General features: G+C 46.2%; 1 protein-coding gene across 2 annotated transcripts in view; it reads left to right on the top strand.

The window, feature by feature from the left end:
• LOC116520073 (delta(14)-sterol reductase TM7SF2-like) overlaps positions 1-24,880 on the top strand; it is a 278,256-nt gene that overhangs the window by 93,015 nt on the left and 160,361 nt on the right. The gene's annotated exons all lie outside the window — the stretch shown is intronic.

Consider the following 24,880-nt stretch of genomic DNA (forward strand, 5'->3'; position numbering starts at 1 on the left):
TAAGATGGGTGGACTTCTACTCCCAGAATTCCCCCAGAATTCTGGGAGTTGAAGTCTACCCATCTTAAAGGGCCCAAGAGTGAGAAACACTGTTGATGCAACCTAAAGCCGCCTATAAATATTTTGGAGGCCAAAACCCATCATCCCCAACTGAAATGATTTGAAAGGTGGGGGTGTTGCACATGTCAGCAGGCAAAAGGACATACTGTATAAGACGCATCTTCCCCCCCCCCCCCAAAAAAAGGATGAAAATCTGGGGTGCATCTTATACACCAAATACAGCATTTTCGACCTCCCGGAACCCTGCCTCCTTCACAAAAATAGACAGAGGGTGCTCCTGGGGGCTGGGGAGGGCAAAAGCGAGTTAAAAATGGGCTGGTTTTTGTTTGTTTTTGTTCCCCCCCCCCCAGCCTCTCAAACTCTGCATGCCCCGTTTTTCACAAAAATGCAAAAACTTTTTTTTTAATTTACCTCTTCAAAACTGGTGCGTCTTTTACTCTGATGCGTCTTATACTCTGAAAAATACGATAATTCTCTGCTTTCTTCTCTCTTCTCAGTCAGCAGATGCCCAATTCTTTTTTACTGCACTGTAACGTTACCGTACCTATATTGCAACACTGCACGAATATCGGCCAAGAACCTTTGCCGACGTCTAGTTGGGTGGACTGAAAACAAAAGTCGTTTTCAAAGTTGGCCACTTTTAAGACTTTATAAATGCCCAGAATTCTCCAGGCCAGGAACTCCGTGGGAGTTGAAACCCACAAATCTTTTTAAAAGATTGCCAGTTGTGGGGAATTGTGAGGTGTCAGAAATCCAGCAGTCTTCAAATGTTGAACACTGTCCTACGCCCATGGGCAGCTACTTATCCTTTGCTTCTGGTTTTTTCAGACAAACCAACTATATCGGGTTTTTTGGTAGCTGCGGAACACTGCTGGCTGATACTTAAGTGATTGTCCACTAAGACAGGGGTCGGCAACCTTAAAAAAGAGCCACAAAAGTCCTAACCCCAAACCCCTAATCATGTCACGGCCCGACCAGAAGTCCAATTCCCCCACCATAGAGTCTCCTCCTAGCACGGAGTCTTTTTTCCTCTACCTGTCCTAACCGAAAGCCTTATCGATTGTGGAGCCAACCGGCGGCAGGGAGCCACAGCAGAGGGATGAAAGAGCCACATGCAGCTCCAGAGCCGCAGGTTGCCAATCCCTGCACTAAGACATTCCTTATTCCTGCTGAGCCAGATAACCACCTATTCTGTACCTATGCAGTTGGTTTTTCCTCCTTAAGTGCAAAATCTTAACCAAGGAACAGCATCTAAATACATGGGCCCCAGTGTTTGTGTCTCTCCATATCCTTCTGGATCATCAGCCTGTCTTCCAAAAAAGTCTTAGCAATTCCCCCAAGCACGGTGCCGTCTCCCAATTTGATGGATTCCCCCTCTCCTCATCCAAATCATTTTAAGAAGATGTTGAAGAGTTAAGGGAGAATCTTGAGATGCCCTACCACGTGCTTCTCTCCATGCAGACCGTAGAGCTACAAATCTTTCTACAATTTTGATTTTATTCAAAAGATTAAAAATACAAAATCGGGAAGAAAAATTAAGACATAACAGAACTAGACGAAAGCATTAAAAATGTGTATTAAGGAAAAAAGGACAAAAACACATGATCCTTCCTTTGAACACTGACAAATCTCTTGCAACAATAATACCTCCCCCCACCTACTCACCCATTTTGCAAACAGCTCCAAAATTTATAAGCTTGTCCATCTATTTCAGTGTTTCTCAACCTTGGCGACTTTACGTCCTGTGGACTTCAACTCCCAGAATCCCCCAGCCAGCACAGCTGGCTGGGGGATTCTGGGAGTTGAAGTCCACAGGACGTAAAGTCGCCAAGGTTGAGAAACACTGATCTATTTGCAACCCAATTGATCCCAACTGTAATGAGATCTGTCTTGTGAGCAAGATAGTGCCTATATTTCCCGATGTACTGAATTTCCAGTCCAAATGCTGATTGCCACCGATTGTTTTCTAGTTTTATAAGGTCACACCTAGAATACTGCATTTATAAAATATAAAAAAAGAGGTTGAGACTCTAGAAAGAGTGCAGAGAAGAGCAACCAGGATGATGAGGGGACTGGAGGCTCAAACATCCTATGAACGGTTGCAGGAACTGGGCCTGGCTAGTCTAATGAAGAGAAGGACCAGGGGAGACAGGAGAGCATCTTCCAATATTTGAGGGGCTGCCACAAAGCGGGGGGGGGGGGGTGTGTTAACCAATATTCCAGCACAAGAAGAAACTGGTGGAATTTTTTTTTATTTTTTGTTCTCTTACATACCATTTTAAGTCTACATTCACATAATTATTATTGTTCTTCACATTGGTCATTCTTATACATTTGTTATTCCATTTAATAGGTTACAATATACAGTTTGGGTTGCTTTTTTACCATCCCTTCTGCCTGTTGTAGCACCACCTTATTTTCCCTTTCTTTTCTCCCTCCCTCCTCTATTTTCTTCCTTCTTCCCTTACCTCTCCCCTATTCCTCTCTTCCCCTTCCTACCCTCTCTCCTCCTCTTTCTCTTCCTTCCACCCTCCTCTCCTTACCTCTTTCATCCTTCCCTCCTCTTCCTCTCATTCTCTCCTCTCCCTTTTTCTATCGCTGTAGGTGTCGCTTTCAAATCTCAGTTTATGTTTCCTTGGGATGGTATTTCCGCCAACCCAGATATAATTTGGTATCATTTCTTATTCCCTTCCCTTCGCTGATCTAATCCTATGTTTTTCTCTTATTATTCTTAAGTGGCGCTGCTACGTTTTGCAGTAGCCAAACCTATACAACAAGCCACTATGGCAAAAGTGTTGTGTTTGTGCTGTACCCGGCTCCTTTGTGCACCTGGTGAGCTCGGCATCTGTTTGGCAAAGGTGCCTGCAGGACGGGCGCCAACTTCCCCTTTGCCAATCAACAGCTGGCTCATATTTCTAACACTCGGAGCAAGCTGCAAATTAAGAGCTGTCCTTCCCATTGTTTCTCCCCCCCACCCCCCAAACCTTGGGTAATTGCTTGATTTTGTCTCTGCCAGGAAGCAGAAGGACTTTTTTCATTTTCTTTATTTGAACCTTATTATCTTTACAAAGAAGGAGAGATGGTAGGAAGAGTAGGAGTAGGGGAGAGGGAAGGGAAGACGGAAGGCAGTGAACACACACGATGCTCCTTCCTCCTCCTATTTTCCCCACCACAGCAATCCTGTGAGGTAGGTTGGACTGAGAGAGGGAAAGAATGGTGCCTAAAGTCACCCAGCCAGCTTTCATGGCTAAAGCGGGATTTGAACTCAGGGCCTGGTGCTTGGCCTTCACTAGCAACCAAGAGTCTCCAAACTTGGCAACTTTAAGGCTTGTGGACTTCAAGTCCCAGAATTCCCCATGCGGTGATGGACGAGAGCATTGAGACTCGGAGGGTATAGATTCTCCTAGAGAGGTTAGCTTTAAACGAAGGAAAGCGGAAACTGATCTTTCTAGGAAAATCTTTTAAGTCTCTCTGCTCTTGTACCAGCCCGTCACTGCATGGCTGGCTGGGGAATTCTGGGACTTGAAGTCCACAGGTCTTATGCAGTGACGGGCAGGTGTGAGAATATAGAGATTTAAAAGAGGATAGAGATTCTCCTAGAGGTCGTTTCCTGCTTTCCTTGGTTTAAAACTGACCTCTAGGAGAATATACCCCCCAAGTCTCTATGCTCTCGCACCTGCCCATCCCTGCATGGCCGGCTGGGGAATTCTGGGACTTGAAGTCCACAGGTCTTATGCAGTGACGGGCAGGTGTGAGAATATAGAGATTTAAAAGAGGATAGAGATTCTCCTAGAGGTCGTTTTCTGCTTTCCTTAATTTAAAACTGACCTCTAGGAGAATATACCCCCCTCCCAAGTCTCTATACTCTCACACCTGCCCATCCTTGCATCCATCACTACATGGCCGGCTGGGGAATTCTGGGACTTGAAGTCCACAAGTCTTAAAGTTGCCAAGTTTGGAGATCCCTGGTTTAAACCAAGGAAAAGCAGAAACCAACCTCTCTAGGAGAAAGAATCTCTATCCTCTTAAATCTCTATATTCTTGCACCTGCCCGTCACTGCATGGCTGGCCAGGGAATTCTGGGACTTGAAGTCCACACATCTTAAAAGTCGCCAAGTTTGGAAACCGCTGCATTAGACCAAACTGGCTCATTTCCCCATCTCTGCCTGCCGATCCTTGGAAATCAAACCAAGGTGTCCAAAACTCAGGGCTCAAATAATTTTACTTCTCTGTTGCAGGAAGCTGGTGGCCCTCCCGATTTGCTGAGCTCCCAGAATCCCCCTCTGCAGGAAAGTCTGCTTCACCCGGATGGGTGGGAGGGCTGAGATAAGGCAGGCCTGACTTGCCAGCTTGATCAGTTCAGGCTTGAAAGAGGCAGGTGGGCGGGTGGAGATGGCGCCGGATTTCATTGCCAGACTGGTTTGTGGGTTCCGGTGCCCCATAGCTCATTTTCACAGGAAGTGGGAAGGTTAACCTGGTTTCTGGAGAAAGCAGCATCCTAGATCCAAGAGATTTCCCCGCTTGTTCCTCTTCTTTAAGTTTATTGTCATTGCACCTCGTACAACGAAATCAAATGCCATCTTCAGTGTACGTTATACATGAAAAAAATAATACACAAACACACCTTCACATTCTATATACGACCGAATTGAAAACCCCTGATATTGTATTAATACTGCACTACACAGTAGAAGTCAATATAGTTACTGCTAAGGCTGATAGGAGTCTTCCAGTGTTTAACAGATTAACAGAGTTGGAAGGGACCTTGGAGGTCATCTAGTCCAACCCGCACCCAAGCAGGAGACCCTGCACCATTTCTGACAGAGGGCAGTCCAGTCTCTTCTTGAAAGCCTCCAGGGATGAAGCTCCCACAACTCCTGAGTAACAGAATAATAACAGATTAACACAGTTGGAAGGGACGTTGGAGGTCATCTAGACCAACCCCCCACCCAAGCAGGACACCATTTCTGACACATGGGCAGTCCAGTCTCTTCTTGAAAGCCTCCAGTGATGAAGTTCCCACAACTTCTGTTCCACAGCTTGATTCTTCTCCCTGTCAGGAAATTCCTCTTTATTTCCAGGTTGAATCTCTCCTTGGTCAGTTTCCATCCATTATTCCTTGCCTGGCCTTCGGGTGCTTTGGAGAATAGCTTGACCCCCTAACTCCTCTCTGTGGCAGCCCCCCAAATATTGGAAGATGCTCTCCTGTCTCCCCTGGTCCTTCTCTTCCCTCAACTAGCCAGGCCCAGTTCCTGCAACCGTTCATCCATATATTTTAGCCTCCAGTCCCCTCATCATCCTGGTGGTTCTTCTCTGCACTCCTAGAGTCTCCACAACTTTTTTATAATGTGGTGACCAATGGATGGAAACCAATCAAGGAGAGAAGCAACCCAAAACTAAGAAGGAATTCTCTAACAGAATAATCAATCAGGAGAACAGCTTCCCTCCAGAAGTTGTGAATGCTCCATAACTTCTGAAGTTCCCTGACAGTGAGAACAATCAACCAATGGAAGAGAAGTTGCCTTCGGAGGTTTTGGATGCTCCCTCATTGGAAGATTTTAAGAAGAGATTGGACAGCCCCTTGTCTGAAATGGTCTAGGGTTAGACTAGAACAGTGTTTCTCAACCTTGGCAACTTGAAGATGTCTGGACTTTAACTCCCAGAATTCCCCAGCCAGAGAATGCTGGCTGGGGAATTCTGGGAGTTGAAGTCCAGACATCTTCAAGTTGCCAAGGTTGAGAAACACTGGGCTAGAAGACCTCCAAGGTCCCTTCCAACTCTGTTATTTCATCATCTGTTAAACTCTTAAACTCTTTAATTCGTTCCTGAGGTCCAGATTGCAGCCAAGTTCCTTCAAAGTAACCCCAACCTTGAGCAATTTTATTAACAAATTGCAGGGCAGACAGAACGGGTTTTACACAATGCCGCTAACTCTAAATTAATCTGGGTTTACTCAATCTTAAATTTCCTAGGCTTGCCTGAACCATCCGCAAATGCTTCGGAAGTTCAGGCACACTTAAGCAGAAGACTCCCTGCCAACCACAGTTCTGTCTCCGACTCCAGAACTGCCTTTAAAGGAAGTGCTGTGGCTTGGAATCAGACCTCAACCAGGGTTTGGATTCACCAAAATTGTAACCGGCATGGCCTAATTTTGCCTCACTCTGCCATGGACCTAGGACTCCTCATCTCAAACGATCTAAGCCCCAGAGCTCACTGTAACAGGATTGCCCAAGAGGCATTAAGAGTTGTTAACCTAATTTTGCGAAGCTTCTTCTCCGGTAACTTTGCACTGCTAACTAAGGCATACAAAACCTTTGCCAGACCAATCCACGAATACAACTTGTCTGCCTGGAATCCACACTGTATATCGGACATTAATACGAGCGAGCGAGTCCAGAGGTATTTCGCGAGAAGAGTCCTCCACTCCTCTGCTCACAACAGAATCCCTTACGCCACCAGGCTCTAAATTTTGGGCTGGGACAACCTGGAACAACGCCGCCTGTAATATCACCTAAGCACAGTTCACAAAATTGTCTGCTACAACATCTTACCTGTCAACGACTTCTTCAGCATCAACCACAATAACACACAGGCAAACAATCGATACAAACTCAAGGTTAACCGCTCGACTGCAGAAAATACGACTTCAGCAACAGAGAGGTCAACGCCTGGAATGCTCTACCTGACTCCGTTGTTACATCCTCAAACCCCCCACAGCTTCAACCTCAAACTGTCCACCGTGGACCTCACCCCATTCCTAAGAGGTCCGTAAAGGGAGCGTGCATAAGCGCACCAGCATGCTTTCACTCCCTCTCCTACTGTCCCCATTTATTCATACCCATTTTCTGTGCTCCTACCCATGTTCATACTTACACCTGCTATCTCGTACATGTTTGACTAAACTAAATAAATAAATAATAAATAAATAAATAATTTCCTACGGGGCAACCAATGAAGGATGCAAAACAGCCCTGATTCGTCAGCCTCCAGACAGCTCACCTTTCTCCTCTGTGTCTTTGTTTTCCTTGGAGGTGCATGTCAAACCTTGCGCGATGTGTTCAAATTAGACAGGCTGGAACAAAGAGGAGGGTGGGGCCAGAAGGAAAACTCTTGCTTGATTTAATATAGATATTGATTTAGATTAAACCGATCAAGGGCCGTTGCTGTAATATGATGAGTCGGTAAGTTATTTTCCTTTTATGTCAAATTAAGCTGTTGTTTCTCAACTTGGAAACTTTTAAGACGGGTAGACTGCAACTCCCAGAATTCCCCAGCAAGTTGAGAAACACTGCATTTTGGGAGTTGAAGTCCACCCCTCTTAAATATGGCGAAGTTGAGAAGCACAGCATTCTGGGAGTTGAAGTCTACCATCTTAAATATGCTGAAGTTGAGAAGCACAGCATTCTGGGAGTTGAAGTCTACTTGTCTTGAAGTTGCCAAAGTTGAGAAGCACAGCATTCTGGGAGTTGAAGTCTACTTGTCTTGAAGTTGCCAAAGTTGAGAAGCACAGCATTCTGGGAGTTGAAGTCTACTTGTCTTGAAGTTGCCAAAGTTGAGAAGCACAGCATTCTGGGAGTTGAAATCTACCTGTCTGAAGTTGCCAAAGTTGAGAAGCACAGCATTCTGGGAGTTGAAGTCTACCTGTCTTGAAGTTGCCAAAGTTGAGAAGCACAGCATTCTGGGAGTTGAAGTCTACTTGTCTTGAAGTTGCCAAAGTTGAGAAGCACAGCATTCTGGGAGTTGAAGTCTACCTGTCTGAAGTTGCCAAAGTTGAGAAGCACAGCATTCTGGGAGTTGAAGTCTACCTGTCTTGAAGTTGCCAAAGTTGAGAAGCACAGCATTCTGGGAGTTGAAATCTACCTGTCTTGAAGTTGCCAAAGTTGAGAAGCACAGCATTCTGGGAGTTGAAGTCTACCTGTCTTGAAGTTGCCAAAGTTGAGAAGCACAGCATTCTGGGAGTTGAGTTATCAAAGTTTTTTTTTTAAAGTTACACACATTTACAAATATACATTCCCTTAGTTATCATTCTTATCACATTTTAACACTTTTAAACATTCATTTTTCCATATAAAAAAATTAAAATACATGGTCAGGATTGCTTTGCTTACCATCCCATACACCTATTTTGTTTTAACTCCTCCCTTCTTTTCTTTCCTTTCCCTTTCTCCCTCCCTTCTCTACTTTCTCCTCCTCTCCTTTTCTCCTTCTTCCCCTTTCTCTCCCCAACTCCTCTCTACCTCTTCCCCTTCATATCCTCTCTCCTCCTCTTCCTATCCTTCCCCATCTCCCTCTCCTTTCCTCTTTCTTCTTTCCCTCTCTTCTCTCTTCCTTTCCTCTTCTACTGTTGTGGTTGCCTATTTTCCTCTCTCATCTGGTGTATTTTCGGGATGGTATTCCAGCAAGCCCGGTTCTAACTTTATATTTGCCATTTTGCATTCCCTTAAAGTTATCAAAGTTGAGAACGCACAGCATTCTGGGAGTATATTGGAAATGTGTGGTCTCAATTGTGTTCGTAAGACGAGAACTACCTGTATATGCCCCAGTGGTGGGTTTCGGATCCCGTCGCAACCGGTACGCTGCGATGAGGCCGGGCGTCCACCTTGGGCACACACGCTGCGCACGGATATGCACGCCACTGCCCTGCAACACTCCACTTGCTCAGCAGAGGTCGCGCTGGCTCCGTGCACAATTGGCCCGCTTAGCTTAAAAACAGGTAAGGAACAAGGACGGGCAGGCAGGCCCAACGGAAACACCGTTCTGGTACGGTGGCTGCTGCTCCCCGCCTGGAACCCACCACTGATATGCCCCCATGAAATCACCGGGACTTGAGAGTCCGCCTTTACTGCACACAATTGTCGGAGAAGGCCTGGCCGAACCTGGGTGGAGGTGGCGTCAAAAAAGGCACCAGCCTAGAATCCTTGTGTAGCCACAAGCGAACTAAACCCAACTTCCCTTGAGTGACATTGACCCTTATCAACCTCCTAACAAGCGCTAACCGTTCATTGAGAAGATTCCTGCGCGTAGGCTTTTAGCAATAAAGCAGCTGAATTCAACTTTCTGAATTGTGGTCCTGATCTTTCTCACCCGACGGCAAACCTCCAGAGGCGCATCCAATTAAAAGCTTCATTAAGCCTTAATTTGCATGACTTTCCATGCCGTTTGGGTGGAGGGAGGGGGAGTTCCCTCACTGCCGCAGTCTGCCGTGCAAAGAAGGTTCAATGTCTTGCAAACCAGCAGGAGGCTTCTGAAACCTAACTAACCTAATTTTGCGAAGCTTCTTCGCCGGTAACATTGTGCTGCTAACTAGGGTATACAAAGCCTTTGCCAGACCAATCCTCGAATACAGCTCGTCTGCCTGGAATCCACATTGTATATCGGACATTAATACGAGCGAGCGAGTTCAGAGGTATTTGACGAGAAGAGTCCTCCACTCCTCTGCTCACCACAGAATCCCTTACGCCACCAGGCTTGAAATGTTGGGCTTGGACAACCTGGAACTACGCCGCCTACAGTCTGACTTAAGAATAGTACATAAAATTGTCTGCTACAACGTCCTACCTGTCAATGACTTCTTCAGCATCAACCACAATAACACACAGGAAAACAATCGATACAAACTCAAGGTAACTGCTCCAAACTCGATTGCAGAAAATATGACTTCAGCAGCAGAGTGGTCAACGCCTGGAATCCTCTACCTGACTCCGTTGTTACAGCCTCAAACCCCCCCACAGCTTCAACCTCAAACTGTCTACTGTGGACCTCACCCCATTCCTAAGAGGTCCGTAAAGGGGGCGTGCATAAGCGCACCAGCGTGCCTTCCGTCCCTGTCCTACTGTCCCCATTTATTTGTACCCATTTCTTTTGTTCATCTCCATGTTCATACTTATACCTGCTATCTTGTACATGTTGGACAACCTAAATAAATAAATTAAATAAATAAACCAGGGATTTCCCTGGGAGATGCCATGAAGGGAAGGGACCTCCTTTTCCCCACCTCCTTTTCTTCCTTCCTGTCTTCCCTCCATGCCCTTCCTTCCCTTCTTTGGGACAAGGACCATGGGGCGGAGTGGGGGAGTTGGCTGGCAAGAGGACTAATTGCCTCCATCTGGCTGCTGGTCCCCCCCACCCCGCCAAGGGTGATTCAGCCTGCATCCTGCTAACGGGTCAGTCTCAGACACAAATTGGAGGGGCATTTCATATCCCGGACGAACCCAATTGGAGTGGGGGACGAAGAGATGGAGGAAGAAATGGTCTCCCCCCTGCAAAATTCTCCTCCTCCTCCTCCACCTCCTCCTCCTCCTCCTCCTCTTCCTTGTATTGGAGGATTTAAGAAAACTGATGATCATCATCTTCTTCTTCTCCTTCTCCTTCTCCTCCTCCTCTTCCTCTTCCTCTTCCTCCTTGTATTGAGACAATCTGCCTCTAAGCATGATTTAAGAAAAACTGATGATGATCATCATCATCTTCTTCTTCTCCTTCTTCTTCTTCTTCTCCTCCTCCTCCTCCTCTTTGTATTGAGACAGTCTCTAAGCATGATTTAAGAAAACTGATCTTCTTCTTCTTCTTCTCCTCCTCCTCCTCCTTCTCCTCCTTCTCCTCCTCTTCCTCCTCCTCCTTGTATTGAGACAATCTGCCTCTAAGCATGATTTAAGAAAACTGATGATCTTCTTCTTCTCCTCCTCCTTCTCCATCATCATCATCATCATCATCATCATCATCATCTCCTTCTCCTTCTCCATCATCATCATCATCATCATCATCATCATCATCATTATCATCATCATCATGGTTTTTTTCCTGGGTTTTTAACCACTGAGCTCTTTCAAGACCCCGGGTAACGGAGTAGGTCCTTTCTGGGGTTGCTTGGTGCCGTTTTCTGCAGGAGCTGCTCCTTTGCAGCTGGAATTCCCAATGTCCCTGGCACCATGTGGAAGAGGAGGGGGAGGAGGAGGAGGATAGCTCTCAATGTCTTTGAAGAATAATTCCTGGAGGAGGAGCAGGGAAACTCCCAATGAAGAAGAAAAAGAAAGATAATTTAAGGAGGAAGAGGATGGAGGAGGAGGAGCAGAAGAAGGAAGAAAAAGGAGGAAGGAAGGACAAGAAGAAAGAGAAGAAGGAGGAGGAGGAGAAAAAATAATCCTCCAACCTTGGTAACCTGTGGACTTCAACTCCCAGAATTCCCCAGCCGGTCTCCAATCTTTGCTACTTTAAGATGTGTGGACTTCAATTCCCAGAATTCCCATGCTGGCCTCCAACCTTGGCAACATGTGGACTTCAACTCCCAGAATTCCCATGCTGGCTGGGGAATTCTGAGAGTTGGAAGTTCCCAAGTCTTAAAAATGGCCAAAGTCCCAGCTCCCCTTGCTCTTGTGATAACCGAATTATCCCCTCTGAGAGAAACGGCCCGTTTTTAAACATGCTAAATCCGTCAATTAAAATAGATGTGGGGATTGGGGAGGGGAGGGGAGGGGAAAGCAGCTGCAAACACGGAATAAATTGGATCAACCCTTAGCCGGATGGTTTCTTTCAAAGAAAACAACTCGGCCGTGGTGAAGTTTGGGGCTGGCTGTGAAATTTGGGCGCCCTTCCAAAATTCTTCCACAGAAAACTTTGAAGTTTGCAGCTCTTCCGCCCTCCCAGGCCCTGCTCGCAGGGCGCAGCTGACCCACAAACAAAGGGAAGGGGTTAAACTCCAGAAACTTTCTGCCCAGTTGTGCACAACTGGCAGTCCAGATTTGGGGATCGTCCCTCCCCAAAAGAAAAAACAAAGCCACCCCAAACTCTGCTGCAAAAATTGAGGGAAGGCGGCTGCTTTCCCCAGCAGCAGCAGCAGCTGGAGAAGCAGAGGGAAGCTGGCCTCTCGGCCCCACATCTGGAATTCATTTTTGGGAATCCAGCATCCAGGAGCCCCACCCAGCTGCATTCTTCTGCAGTGCGTGTGTGAAAGGGAGAGAGGAGAGAGAGAAACAGATCAGGTTTGGCAGTGACTCATCCAAACCCGAGTTATTTTATTTTTATTAAAGGAAGGAGGAGGAGGAGGAGGAGGAAGAGGAGGAATTAGAAGGGACGAGAAGGAGGAGGAGGAGGAGAGGAGGAGAAGGAGGAACACAGCCCAGGTGTTCCCTTTTGCCAGGCTCCAAAAAGGGAATTTATTCTGTTGGGTCAGGGCCAGAATGACTCTTGCACATTTGCAGGTTCTGGAGAAACTTTGGGAAAGTATTTCTCCCACCCACCCCCTCCTTGAAGAGACACAAACACACAAATTTCCTCAGCTGCAGCTCTCTCTTTCTCTCTCACTGTCTATCTCTTTGTCTCTCGTGCACTTTCTTCTCTCTCTCTCTCTCTCTCTCTCTCTAGCACTCTCTCTAGCACCCTCTCTTTCTCTCTCTATCTCTTTCTCATGAACTTTCTTTCTTTCTTTCTTTTTTTCTCTCCCTAGCACCCCCCCTCTCTGTCTCTCACTCTAGTGCACTCTCTATCTTTCTGACTCTAGCACTCTCTCTCTCTCCCACTCTCTCTCTCACTTTCTCTCTCTCTCCCACTCTCTCTTTCTCTCTCTCTCTCTCTTTCTCTATTTTTCTTTCTCTAACATCCTCTCTCTTGCTTGCTCTTTCCTTTCTTTCTTTCCTTCCTTTCCCTTCCTTTCCTTCCTTCCTTCCTTCTTTCTTCCTAAAGGTCGACTAAGCCTTCTGTCCTTCTGAGGTGGGTAAAATGTGGACCCAGATTGTTGGGGGCATATAGGCTGATCTGTAAACAGCTTAGAAAGGGCTGGAAAGCACCATGAAGCGGTATATAAGTCTATTGCTACTGTCCGTCCGTCCTTCCTTCCTTCCTTCCTCCCTCCCTCCCTCCCTTCCTTCCTTCCTTCCTTCCTTCCTTCCTCCTAAAGGTTGACTCAGCGTTCCATCCTTCCGAGGATGGTAAAATGAGGATTGTTGGGGGCAAGAGGCTGACTCTGTAAACTGCTTAGAGAGGGCTGCAAAACACTGTGAAGTGGGATATAAGTCTAAGTGCTGTTGCTAAAATTCCCTCATTGTTCATTTATCTTTTCTTTTCCTTCCTTTCTTTCCTGACTTGTACACTGAAAATGGAGCTTGGCCTGGGAGCATGGACAGAGATGACACCACCCCCCTTTACCCACTTCAAAAACACCCTGGCTGATGCTAACCAATATCCCATGGTGCTTGGCCACATCTCTGGGTTCGGAACTCCTCTGCTCAGCAGCGTTTAAGATGGGCAAAGGTGAACCCAGCCGGGCTGTGTAGTAGAAAGGCGTGGGCAGCCCTACCTATTTGAAATAGCTTTGTTTTTAGTCATTCGGATTGCAAGCCTCATCTGCATCTTGTGGCAGGGAGTTCCACCGTAGCAGCGCGCTGTTACACGAGCAAATTCTTTCCTCCGGCTGGCTCCAAGGCTCAGTGCAGAATGATGCTTGTTTGTCTGGATTGAAGGGGATTCCACAGATGTTGGTGGCATCCTCCCACTTCAAAATGTTGGCAGCTTGTCTTCTGTGGCTCCCTTCCCACCCATCTCCACCAAATCCTGCCATGACGGCACCATTGGTCACAGAGTACTTCTTCTCCCTTTGGTTAATTCCCCGTTCTTAACTGCAGGCCGGTTTCGAGCCAATCCCTGAGAGAGAGAAAGAGAGAGATCGTAGCTAAAAAAAAACAGCCACCAATTTTGTGTTAGCTAAGGTGGAAGCCAGTTTTTAAAATCTCCATTTTTAAATACATTTTCCTGATGAGGAAGTTCTCAGCCTTGGATAGATTTTGCTTGCCAATGGAGGGCTGGACTAGAAGACCTTCAAGATCCCTTCCGACCCTATCATTGTATGATAAGAGACCCAGTTTCAGTCTGCTGCTCAAGGCATACAGGATAGAAACTAGAATTCACTTGGAGACAGTGAATTCTAGTCCTCCTGAGCCATGAAAGCCATTTAGGTGACTTTGGGTCAAACACTAGGAGACCGTGAGTTCTAGTCCCGTCTTAAGGCATGAAAGTTGGCTAGGTAATCACCAGGAGACCGTGAGTTCTAGCCCCACCTTAGGCATGAAAGATGGCTAGGTAACTTTGGTCCAATCACCAGGAGACCGTGAGTTCTAGTCCTGTCTTAAGGCATGAAAGCCAACTGGGTGACTTTGTGCCAATCTCTAGGAGACGGTGAATTCTAGTTCCACTTTAGGAATAAAAGTCATTTGTGCGACTTTGGGTCAATCACCAGGAGACAGTGAATCCTAGTTCTGCGTAGCCATCAAGGCCATTTAGATGACTTTGGGTCAAAAGACCAGGAGACCGTGAGTTCTAGACCCACTTTAGGCATGAAAGATGGCTAGGTAACTTTGGTCCAATCACCAGGAGAGGGTGAATTCTAGTCCTGCTTAACCATGAAAGCCAGCTGGAGCCTCTTGCTCTCTCCCTCTCAGCCCAAACTACTTCACATGATTGTTGTTGCAGGGGAAATGAGAGGTGGAAGGATTATTAGATACGTTCTCTACGAAAATAATAAAGGTAGGATTTTTTAAAAGTCTAACAAATCATCGTAATAAATGCTAAGATGGTGGACGTCAGTATCCAGGTTCTGTGGACTGTGTGAATGTAAGTTTCCGAAAGAAACCTGATTTTTTTCACTCTGGCAGAATAGAAATATAAATAACAGAAATATAAATAACAGAAATATAAATAACAGAAATATAAATAACAGAAATATAAATAAATATAAATATAAATAACAGAAATATAAATAACAGAAATATAAATAAATATAAATATAAATAACAGAAATATAAATAACAGAAATATAAATAAATAGAAATAATAGAAATAGAAATAACAGAAAAATAAATAATAGAAATGGAAAAGAACAGAACTACAGGACAAAACAGAATAGCATAGCTGGAAGAGACCTTGGAGGTCTTCTAGTCCAGCCCCCTGCTCAAGCAAGAGACTCATTTGAGACAGCCAGCTATCCAATCTCTTCTTGAAAACTTCCAGGGATGGAGCGCCCATGATTCCTGGTGGCAAGTTGTTCCACTGGCTAATTGTTCTCACTGTCAGGAAATTTCTCCTTAAATCCAGGTGGCTTCGCTCCTTGATTAGTTTCCCCCCATTGCTTCTTGTCCCTTTGATGCTTTGGAGAATAGGTGGGCTCCCTCTTCTCTGTGGCAGCCCCTCAAATACTGGAAGACTGCTATCATGTTGTTCTCCTGCTTGAGCAAACGGGGCTGGACTAGAAGACCTCCAAGGTCCCTTCCAGCTCTATTCTATTCTAATTCTAATTCGTTTTTTTTCTTTAGACTTATCCAGTTAGTTGGTTGGACTTTGTGCTTCCACGCCAGTCTCCTTCGAAGGCTGGAGAACCAACGAGGAAAACCCCTGAAAGCATTTTAAAAACTGCAAAAATTAAAATAGAATAAAACAAACCGTTTGGAGCAGAAAGGGAGGGATCCGTTGCGCATGAAAAGCACCGCCTGGCAACTCCTGTTTGCCTTGCGTTTATCCCAAGGGTTGGTCACTCGGCCGAACCCTCACCTGCGCAGACGGTGCGAATCAGGGCGGAGGCTGTTTGCACAAGAGGCCCGTCTGGCCTTCCCTGGGGAGGGATCCGGCTATCTGCATAAGATCACAAGCCTCTCGCATTTGCTCAAGCTGGGGTTTGTCTGTTCCTTGAACCCACAGCAGACAGGTTGGCTTACAAAGGAAGGCTGGTTGGAGATCTAGTGATTGCCCTCACCCCAAAATCAAGCTTGATAATTGAATGCCAAGAGTCAGTCTCTCTCTCTCTCTCTCTCTCTCTCTCCCCCTCTCTCTCTCTCTCAGTATCTATCTGTCTATCTCTCTCTGCCTCTCTCTGTCTCTCTCTGTCTCTCTTTCTCTCTCTCTATCTCTCAGTAACTGTCTCTGTCTCTCTCTTAGTGTCTCTCTGTCTCTCTCTTAGCCACGTCTCTCTCTCTCTCTCTCTCTCTCATTCTTTCTCTCTCAGTGTCTCTCTCTTTCTTTCTCCCTCTCTCTTTTTCTCACTGTCTTTCTCTTTTTCTTTCTCTGTCTCTTTCTCTCTCACTTTCTCTCTCTCTTAGTGTCTGTCTGTTTCTCTCTCTCTTAGTGTCTCTGTCTCTCTTTCTCTCTCTCTCACTTTCTCTCTCTCTTTCTCTCTCACTGTCTTTCTCTTTTTCTTTCTTTCTCTATCTCTTTCTCTCTCACTTTCTCTCTTAGTGTCTCTGTCTCTTTCTCTCATTCTCTTTCTCTCTTTCTCTCTCTCCTCTCTCTCTCTCTCTCACTTTCTCTCTCTTAGTGTCTGTCTGTCTCTCTCTCTCTCTCTCATTTTCTCTGTCTCTCTTAGCATCTGTCTCTCTTTCTCTCTTTCCCTCTCATTCTCTCTCTTTCTCTCTCAGTGTCTTTCTCTTTTTCTTTCTTTCTCTCTCTTTCCCTCTCACTGTCTTTCTCTTTCTCTCTCTTTCTCTCTCTCTTAGTGTCTCTCTCTGTCTCTCTTTCTCTCTCATTCCTGTCCTCCCCTCGGGTGCTTTGGAGAATAATTTGACTCCCTCTTTTTTGGAGCAGCCCCTCAAATACTGGAGTAACGCTATCATATCACTCCTAGTCCTTCTTTTCTAGCCAATTCCTGCAACTGTTCTTCGTATGTTTTAGCCTGCAGCCCCCTAGTCATCTTTGCTGCTTTGACAGATAACTGCGAGAGATAAAATTGTGGCTTTGTTGTTTTTTATTTATTGCCCCTGGTTTCTCACTTACTGCATCTTCACTGTTTTTAAAAAAAATCAAAGCAAAGGGGGGTCTGGAAGAAGAGAAGAAATGGTAAACAGATGGCAAGGACACGTCTGTGCAAGGGTTGAATGTTGAGATACCAGATCAATGAAGATACCTTGTTCAGATACAAGATAAATAACGCAAGTAACATACAAAGGAAGCCTCTCCTGATGCCCTTCAAACTTCTCTTGGGCATTGGTTTGATTGACACGGTGCATTGACCTAGGTAGGCGAATACAGATACAGATTAACAGAGTGGGAAGGGACCTTGTAGGTCATCTAGTCCAACCCCCCGCCCAAGCAGGAGACTCTATGTCATTTCAGACAGGCGGCTATCCAGTCTCTTCTTGAAAGCCTCCAGGGATGAAGCATCCACAATTTCTGGTGGCAAGCTGTTCCACTGGTTAATTGTTCTCACTATTAGGAAGTTTCTCTTGAATTCCAGGTTGCTTCTCTCCTTGCTTAGTTTCCATCCATTGTCTCTTGTCTTCTGGGGCTCTGGAAAATAGGGGGGACCCTCTATTCAATTTTGGCAGCCCCTCAAATATTGGAAGATTGCTATCATGTTACCCCAGTCCATCTCTTTGAAGAGTATGGTTATACCAGTGATGGTGAACATATGCGTCATTATGAAATTATGAAACTTAGGAAGGCAACGATGATTCTGCCTACAGACAGGAGGTTGAACAACTAGCTTTGTGGTGCAATTAGGACAATCTTGAATTGAATACACTCAAAACCCTAGAACAGTGGAGAACCAGATTGTTGGGGGGCGAAGGGGCTGGCTCTGTAAACCCTTTAGAGGGGGCTGGAAAGCATGGTGGAGCAATACATCCATGTCGTCAGTGCTGCTAGCAAACCAGAATCTGGCTCCAAGAGCATGAGACGAAGACCGTGCCAATTTAGCAGCCCTGTTTCGATGCCAAAGGCTGGCATTCCCCAGGGGTTTGCCCTCTGGGCCACCCAGGGCTCTGCTAGATGCCAGGTGTGAGGGATGGTTCACTGGGGGCAAACTGGGTGACTCCGTGGTCTTGCCTCAATGTGCCACGCGGATGAGTCGTCGGCCTGACCACGATGACTCCTGGTTTTCTTTGTCTCCGTTGCTGGAGCAACACCACAGTTGCTGGAGCGGAAGCCCTGGCACAGATGTGCCACCCATGTGCCCAGCGTGACTCACATTTCCCCTTTGGGCTTCCCCCAAAATGTGAGTTGTCGTTGGCTGCCATGGCAACTGACCACGAGCGGCTGAGTCTTCCCTTTAATCCAATCGAGATCTGTAATGAAATTTTATTTGCAGCCTCTGTGTAAATAAGTATTTGCAACATCAGCTCGACAAGCAATTGTCATGTTGAGCAAAGGAGCGATATCCCCTCCCCTTTTGGCCTTCCTGTTTGATGCGTGCAGGTAGACTATTCCTGATGGGGAGGTTTCGCAGTTGAGAGACCGCTCTTTCCTTATGAAGAATTCCTGGAAAGGGTGGTGTAAATAATGAGGCTGATCGTTATAAATCAAATTTATTGGGTATTAGCTGATAACCCGGCATTACCCGTGTATTTATTTAACCTAATCCATATATTTGCCCTCAAAAATAATCCCGGACCAAACGTAATTTCTAATGTTGGATTTTCCCCCTTACCAGAGGCGGAGTACCTCCTTGTGGAGTACTGTGAAGCCATTAACATGGCAACTCCACTGCGCTGTACAGTAGAAGCTCATTTACGGCAGTACGGTAGAAGCCATTTTAAGGCACAACAGGCTGTATCTTAGCAGAACACACACCCTGAAGGGTGTTAGGGCTGCCTTACCCCCACAGTATTTGTTTCCAGAGAGTAAGTCATCTCTGTACCAAGTTTGGTTGAAATTGCTCGAGGCATTCCAGAGTTATGCTGGAACATATATACACACAGCCATTTTTAGATAGATAGATAGAATAGAATAGAATAGAATAAGTTTATTCATAGGCCGCCCTTTTCCCTGAGGGGACTCAGGGCAGCTAACAACTTATATGGGAGGGGGAACATACAATGACATATAACACAATGTATAATTAAAATCGAGCAACATTCATTCAACATTTGGGTGGGGGCGGATTATACTCTTTACCCCCAGCCTGGCGGGATAGCCAGATCTTAAGGGCTGTGCGGAAGGTCTGAAGGGTGGTGAGGGTATGAATCTCCACGGGGAGATCGTTCCAGAGGGTCGGAGCTGCTACTGAAAAGGCTCTCCTCCGCGTAGTTGCCAGCCGGCACTGACTGGCAGATGGCACTCGGAGGAGGCCTAATCTGTGAGATCTGATGGGTTGAGAGGAGGTAATTGGCAGGAGGCGGTCTCTCAAGTACGCAGATCCACTACCATGTAGGGCTTTATAGGTAGTGAGAAGCACCTTGAAGCGCACCCGGAGATCAACAGGTAGCCAGTGCAGCTCGCGGAGGATAGGTGTTATGTGGGCGAACCGAGGTGCGCCCACGATCACTCGCGCGGCCGCATTCTGAACTAGCTGAAGTCGCCGGATGCTCTTCAAGGGCAGCCCCATGTAGAGCACGTTGCAGTATTCCAGCCTAGAGGTCACAAGGGCACGAGTGACTGTTGTGAGAGCCTCCCGGTTCAGGTAGGGTCGCAACTGGCGCACCAGGCGAACCTGGGCAAATGCCCCCCTGGTCACAGCCGACAGATGGTAATCAAAGGTCAGCTGTGGGTCCAGGAGGACTCCCAAGTTGCGAACCCTGTCTGAGGGGTGTAATATTTGGTCCCCCAGCCTGAGCGATGGAACACAAGCCAAATTATTGGGAGGGAAACACAACAGCCACTTGGTCTTTTCGGGGTTGAGTACAAGCTTGTTTGCCCTCATCCAGTCCCTAACGGCCTCAAGACCCTCGTTCATCACGTCCACCGCTTCATTGAGTTGGCATGGGGCGGACAGATACAGCTGCGTATCGTCCGCATATTGATGGTATCTTATCCCATGCCTCCGAATGATCTCGCCCAGCGGTTTCATGTAGATGTTAAATAGTAAGGGGGACAAGACCGACCCCTGCGGCACCCCATATGTTAGGAGCCTAGGGGTCGATCTCTGTCCCCCAACCAACACCGACTGCGACCTGTCCGAGAGATAGGAGGAGAACCACTGCAAGACAGTGCCTCCCACCACCACCTCCCGCAGTCGTCGCAGAAGGATACCATGGTCTATGGTATCGAAAGCCGCCGAGAGGTGAAGGAGAACCAAGATGGAGGCATGGCCTCCATCCCTGGCTCTCCAGAGATCATTGGTCAATGCAACCAAAGCGGTTTCTGTGCTGTAACCAGGTCTGAAGCCCAACTGGAAGGGGTCAAGGTAACTGGCTTCCTCCAAGGACCGTTGAAGCTGGAAGGCCACCACCTTCTCAACAACCTTCCCTACAAAGGGAAGGTTGGAGACTGGACGATAGTTGTTGAGGACAACTGGATCCAAAGATGGTTTCTTCAGGAGGGGTCTCACCACCGCCGCTTTAAGTGCGGCGGGGAAGTGCCCCTCCCGAAGGGAGGCGGTAACAACCGCCTGGATGCAGCCTCATGTCACCTCACCTATAGATAGATAGATAGATAGATAGATAGATGGATGGATGGATGGATGGATGGATGGATGGATGGATGGATGGATGGAAGGAAGGAAGGAAGGAAGGAAGGATGGATTGATGGATGCAGTGGTGGGATTCAAATAATTTAACAACCGGTTCTCTGCCCTAATAGCCATCTGGGTAGGCGGAGCTCAGTGGTCACATGACTGGATGGGTGTGGCCAACTCAACGTCACTCCCGTCGATGGCTGCTTCACCTTAGCTCTTACAATGTAATCAGGGTTAACCAGAGAGACAGTTTCTGTAAGCAGATCAACAAAGATGAGGCTAGAAACAACACCAGAATGTTTCCTTCCTGCCTTCCTTACAGGATTAGCCCTGTAAAGTGGGGAAAAACAAAAGGAGATTTCTTCCAACAACCGGTTCTCCGAACTGCCTGGAAAGTTACCAACCAGTTCTCCCGGATAGGTGCGAACCGGCTGAATCCCACCACTGGATGGATGGATGGATGGATGGATGGATATTCTGGGAGTTGGAGTTACCACTTAGTTGCTGAGGTTGAGAAACATTTAGTCTAAAGCAAGGGCTCCAAACATGGCGACTTTAAGGCATGTGGACTTCCACTCCCAGAATTCCCCAGCCAGCCATGCAGTGACAGGCTGGTGCAAGAGCATAGAGGCGTAAAAGGTGGCAGAGATTCTCCTAGAGGGGTCAGTTTTAAACCAAGGAAAGCAGAAACTGACCTCTCTAGGAGAATCTCTGCCAAGAGGGGATTGCATGAGCCCGGGGCACCGACACCGTCATAAGTAGGAGTCAGCAGCCAAGCGCCTGAATTTTGATCGCGTAAGGCGCTGCAAAGGTTTGAAACTGTGAAAAACAGACCTGTTTCAGTGTCGTCATCACTTTGAACAGTCGCTAAATGAATGGTTATAAGTTGAGGACTAACCTGTATTTAGGATTCTCATAGCTGGGCTGCTAAATTTCAGATGGACACTAGATGGCAGCAGCAGGTTAAGACTTTAGGTCTCTTTGCTTCCACCTGCTGGCTTCCAGAATATTGCAGCTCCCCTACTCAAAATGGTGCCGCCAATTCCAGCTTCACATCACTCAGCGACAGGCAGCTGTAGGCCAGGTGCAGCGCTCAGGAGAAGGGCACACTCGAGTGTCATGCGCAGACCAGCACAGCCTGCGTGCCGGGGCTGAGAGCTTGGCACCCCTCTGGCATAGCAGCACCGAAAGGTCACCGGGGAACGTCAAGCTGGAATCTCAGCCATTCCACAGGGTTGTTTTACTCGAAATTGGCCGGGCTGGGGGAAACGTGCCAGGCTCCCAAGAATGTGCCACCCATTCAAACGCAGATTTATTTTCCTCGTGACCTCCTGGTGCTTAAGGCCGTCCTTGAAATCGGAGAGTTCAGATGAACAGAGTTGGAAGGGACCTTGTAGGTCATTTAGCCCAACCCCAGGGAATCAGGGAATCCCTGCAAGTGAAAAAGTTCATAACACCGTTGTTAAATGAATCCGGCTTCTCTTTTGACTTGGATTGACAGAAGGTCGCAAAAGGGGGATCATATGACCCGGGCACGCTTCGACCGTCATAAGTACATGCCCATTGTCAAGCATTTGAATTTTGATCATGTAGTCGTGGGTAGGTTGCAGAATATATCTGCTGAACAAAACTCCGTCCCGGTGACAAGAAAGGCATCCGGCCATTAAAACACTCTCCTAGCTCCATTCAGTTGCCCAGAGACCACCCCAGATTATGGGGTCATTAAAAGATGAGGATGATGATCGTATGCAGGTTGCAAGGGTCATGAGTGCGAATAACAGTCCTAAGTCACTTTTCCCAATGTCATTTTGAACAGCCAGTAAGTGGATCGTTGTAAATCGAGGAGGACTGGCTGTAATGTTTTTAATCTGTCTTCCGGCTCGTCAATTTTATTAAAAAGCGGAAATTTTTCTCCCCTGCAGCTCTTCACAAAATTGGTGGGCTGGAAAAATCCGCCACCCGATTCCTGACTTTTATGTGCTTTATGAAGTATTTTATGCAAATGCTTTATGAGTTGACACCACCATACAAAATTAATCGAGAGGATCTTATTTATTTTATTTAAAGGATATGTACAGGTAATCCTCGACTTACAGCAGTACGTTGAGTGACCGTTTTGAAAGTTACAACGGCACTGAGTGACTTAGGATGGTTTTTCAGAGTTACGACCTTTCCAACGTACTCACAATCACGTGATCGAAATTCAGACGTGTGCCAATTGGTTCATACTTATGACCATTACAGTGTCCTGACCCCCTTTTGGTGACTTTCTGACAAGCAAAGCCGACAGGGAAGTCAGATTCATTTAACGACCAGGTTACTAACTGCAGTGATTCACTTAGCAACCGAGGGAGGGAAGGGCGTAAAGTGAGGCAAAGCTCACTGAATGAATGTCTCGCTGAGCAACAGACATTTGGGGCTTGATTGTGGTCGTAAGTCCGAGGACTACCTCAGACAATTCTGAGGGGGCTCCCAATCGAAGATTAGAAGACACAAAAAAATCAGTTTAAAAACTATAAAATGTAAGCAGTTAAAACATAAAACATTAAAACAAAAAATAAAATCTTGGGGTTTACCCATACTAAACCCCCTCTTCTATTTCTCTAGAATTTGGGGGGGGGGTGGAGAAAATTTATAAGTCCTTGAAATTATGACCACCGCTGAGTGCCAAATTATCAAGGAGGTTGCTAAGTGAGTTTTGCTTCCTTTTACAACCTTCCTTGACAAAGTTGTTAAGCGAGTCACTGCGGTTCTTAAACTGGTAATTGACTCTGGTTTCCCTCATTGATTTTCCTTGTCGGGAGGTCGCAAATGGGTATCACGTGACCCAGGCACTCTCCAACCGTCATAAGTACATGCCAGTTGCCAACCCTCTGGATTTTGATCATGTGACCATGTCTGGACCTCAACTCCTAGAATTCCCTCGCCTGCCTGGGGCAGTGTTTCTCAACCTTGGCAACTTGAAGATGTCCGGACTTCAACTCCCAGAATTCCCCAGCCAGCGAATGCTGGCTGTGGAGTTCTGGGAGTTGAAGTCCAGACATCTTCAAGTTGCCAAGGTTGAGAAACACTGGCCTGGGGTATCCTGGGAGTTGGAGTTCACACGGAATTGTCGAGGTAGGGAAACATTTAATCTAAACGTTGGTCTCCAACCTTGGTGACTTTAAAACTTGTCCACTAAACAAGTTGAGGACTACTTTACTGTACACAAATACTTCTTGACTTACGACCACATGTTTTTTTTTTAAAGTTTCTATTAGGTAAACGTTAAAAAAGTTGTGACGTTTTTAATGTTGTAGTGCAATGTTTCTGGCATAGTCATTTCCTGGGAATTTTTAAATCTTACAACAACAACAGTTTGCACCCATTTCTTAGCTATGTGCAGTCAGTCAAATTCTCTACAAATTAATCCCTTTCATGATATAGCTACTATCAGTACATATACAATATCAAGTTCCTACCTTTCGTACAATACGAATAACCATATTTTCTAATTCTTAACTTATCCGTGTTTCTCTGCCCCAACTTTTTCCCCTCGTTTCTAACCATCGGTAGCATTTCTCCCAGATTTCGTGGTATTCCTTGTCTTTCAGCTCTAGAGTCAACCTGTCCATCTCTGCGCACGTCAGAATCTTATTTATTATTTCTTGTTCTGGGGGGAATCTCTGTTTTTGTGCGAAGGTCAATCTTGCCACTGTTAAGATATGCAACATTAAATACTGTATAATCCACCTTTGCTATATTTTTCCTTTTGTAATCCCCAACAGAAATAGTTCTAGCCTCAACTCCATTCTTTGATTTGACATCTCTTCCAACCACTTTCTTATCTGGTGCCAAAAAAGCTTTCGGACACTCCCACCACATATGGTAAAAGGTTCCTAGTGCAGCACTGAATTTCCAACATCGCGCAATGTTTCTGTTCCTCAGAGAGACGTTTAATGGGGGGCTTGCCCCGTTTTACAACCTTTCTTGCCAGTTGTTCAGCGAATCACCGCCGCTGATGAGTTGGTAACTCTGTTGTTAAGTGAATCTGGCTTCCCCGCAGACTTGCTTGTCAGAAGGTCGCTAAAGGGGGATCAACATAACATCCACCCCCCAGGACACGGAGACCGTCATAAATAAATAAATAAAGCTGAGCAAGCATCTGAAATTTTTTGTTGTTCAGGTTTTTTATTTTATAGTGTTTATACATATCACTGCGTGAACGGTGTGTTACCTGAGTATCATACATTTCAACACAAATAGACATAGTATTATTACTCATAGTACATTTCATTTTCATTGTTCCATACTATTTACTCATATCTTTTACTACCACCTTTCAGTTCTAAACCACCTTCTTACTCTTTCATATATATAATATATGGATATACATATACTATATTTCCCCTATTTCTATCTCTATTTGAATTTCCCCCCCTTCCTATCACTATTATTTTCAAAGATATAGTAATTACA

Source organism: Thamnophis elegans, chromosome 17, assembly GCF_009769535.1.
Source record: "Thamnophis elegans isolate rThaEle1 chromosome 17, rThaEle1.pri, whole genome shotgun sequence".
In the NCBI taxonomy this organism is placed as follows: Eukaryota; Metazoa; Chordata; class Lepidosauria; order Squamata; family Colubridae; genus Thamnophis; species Thamnophis elegans.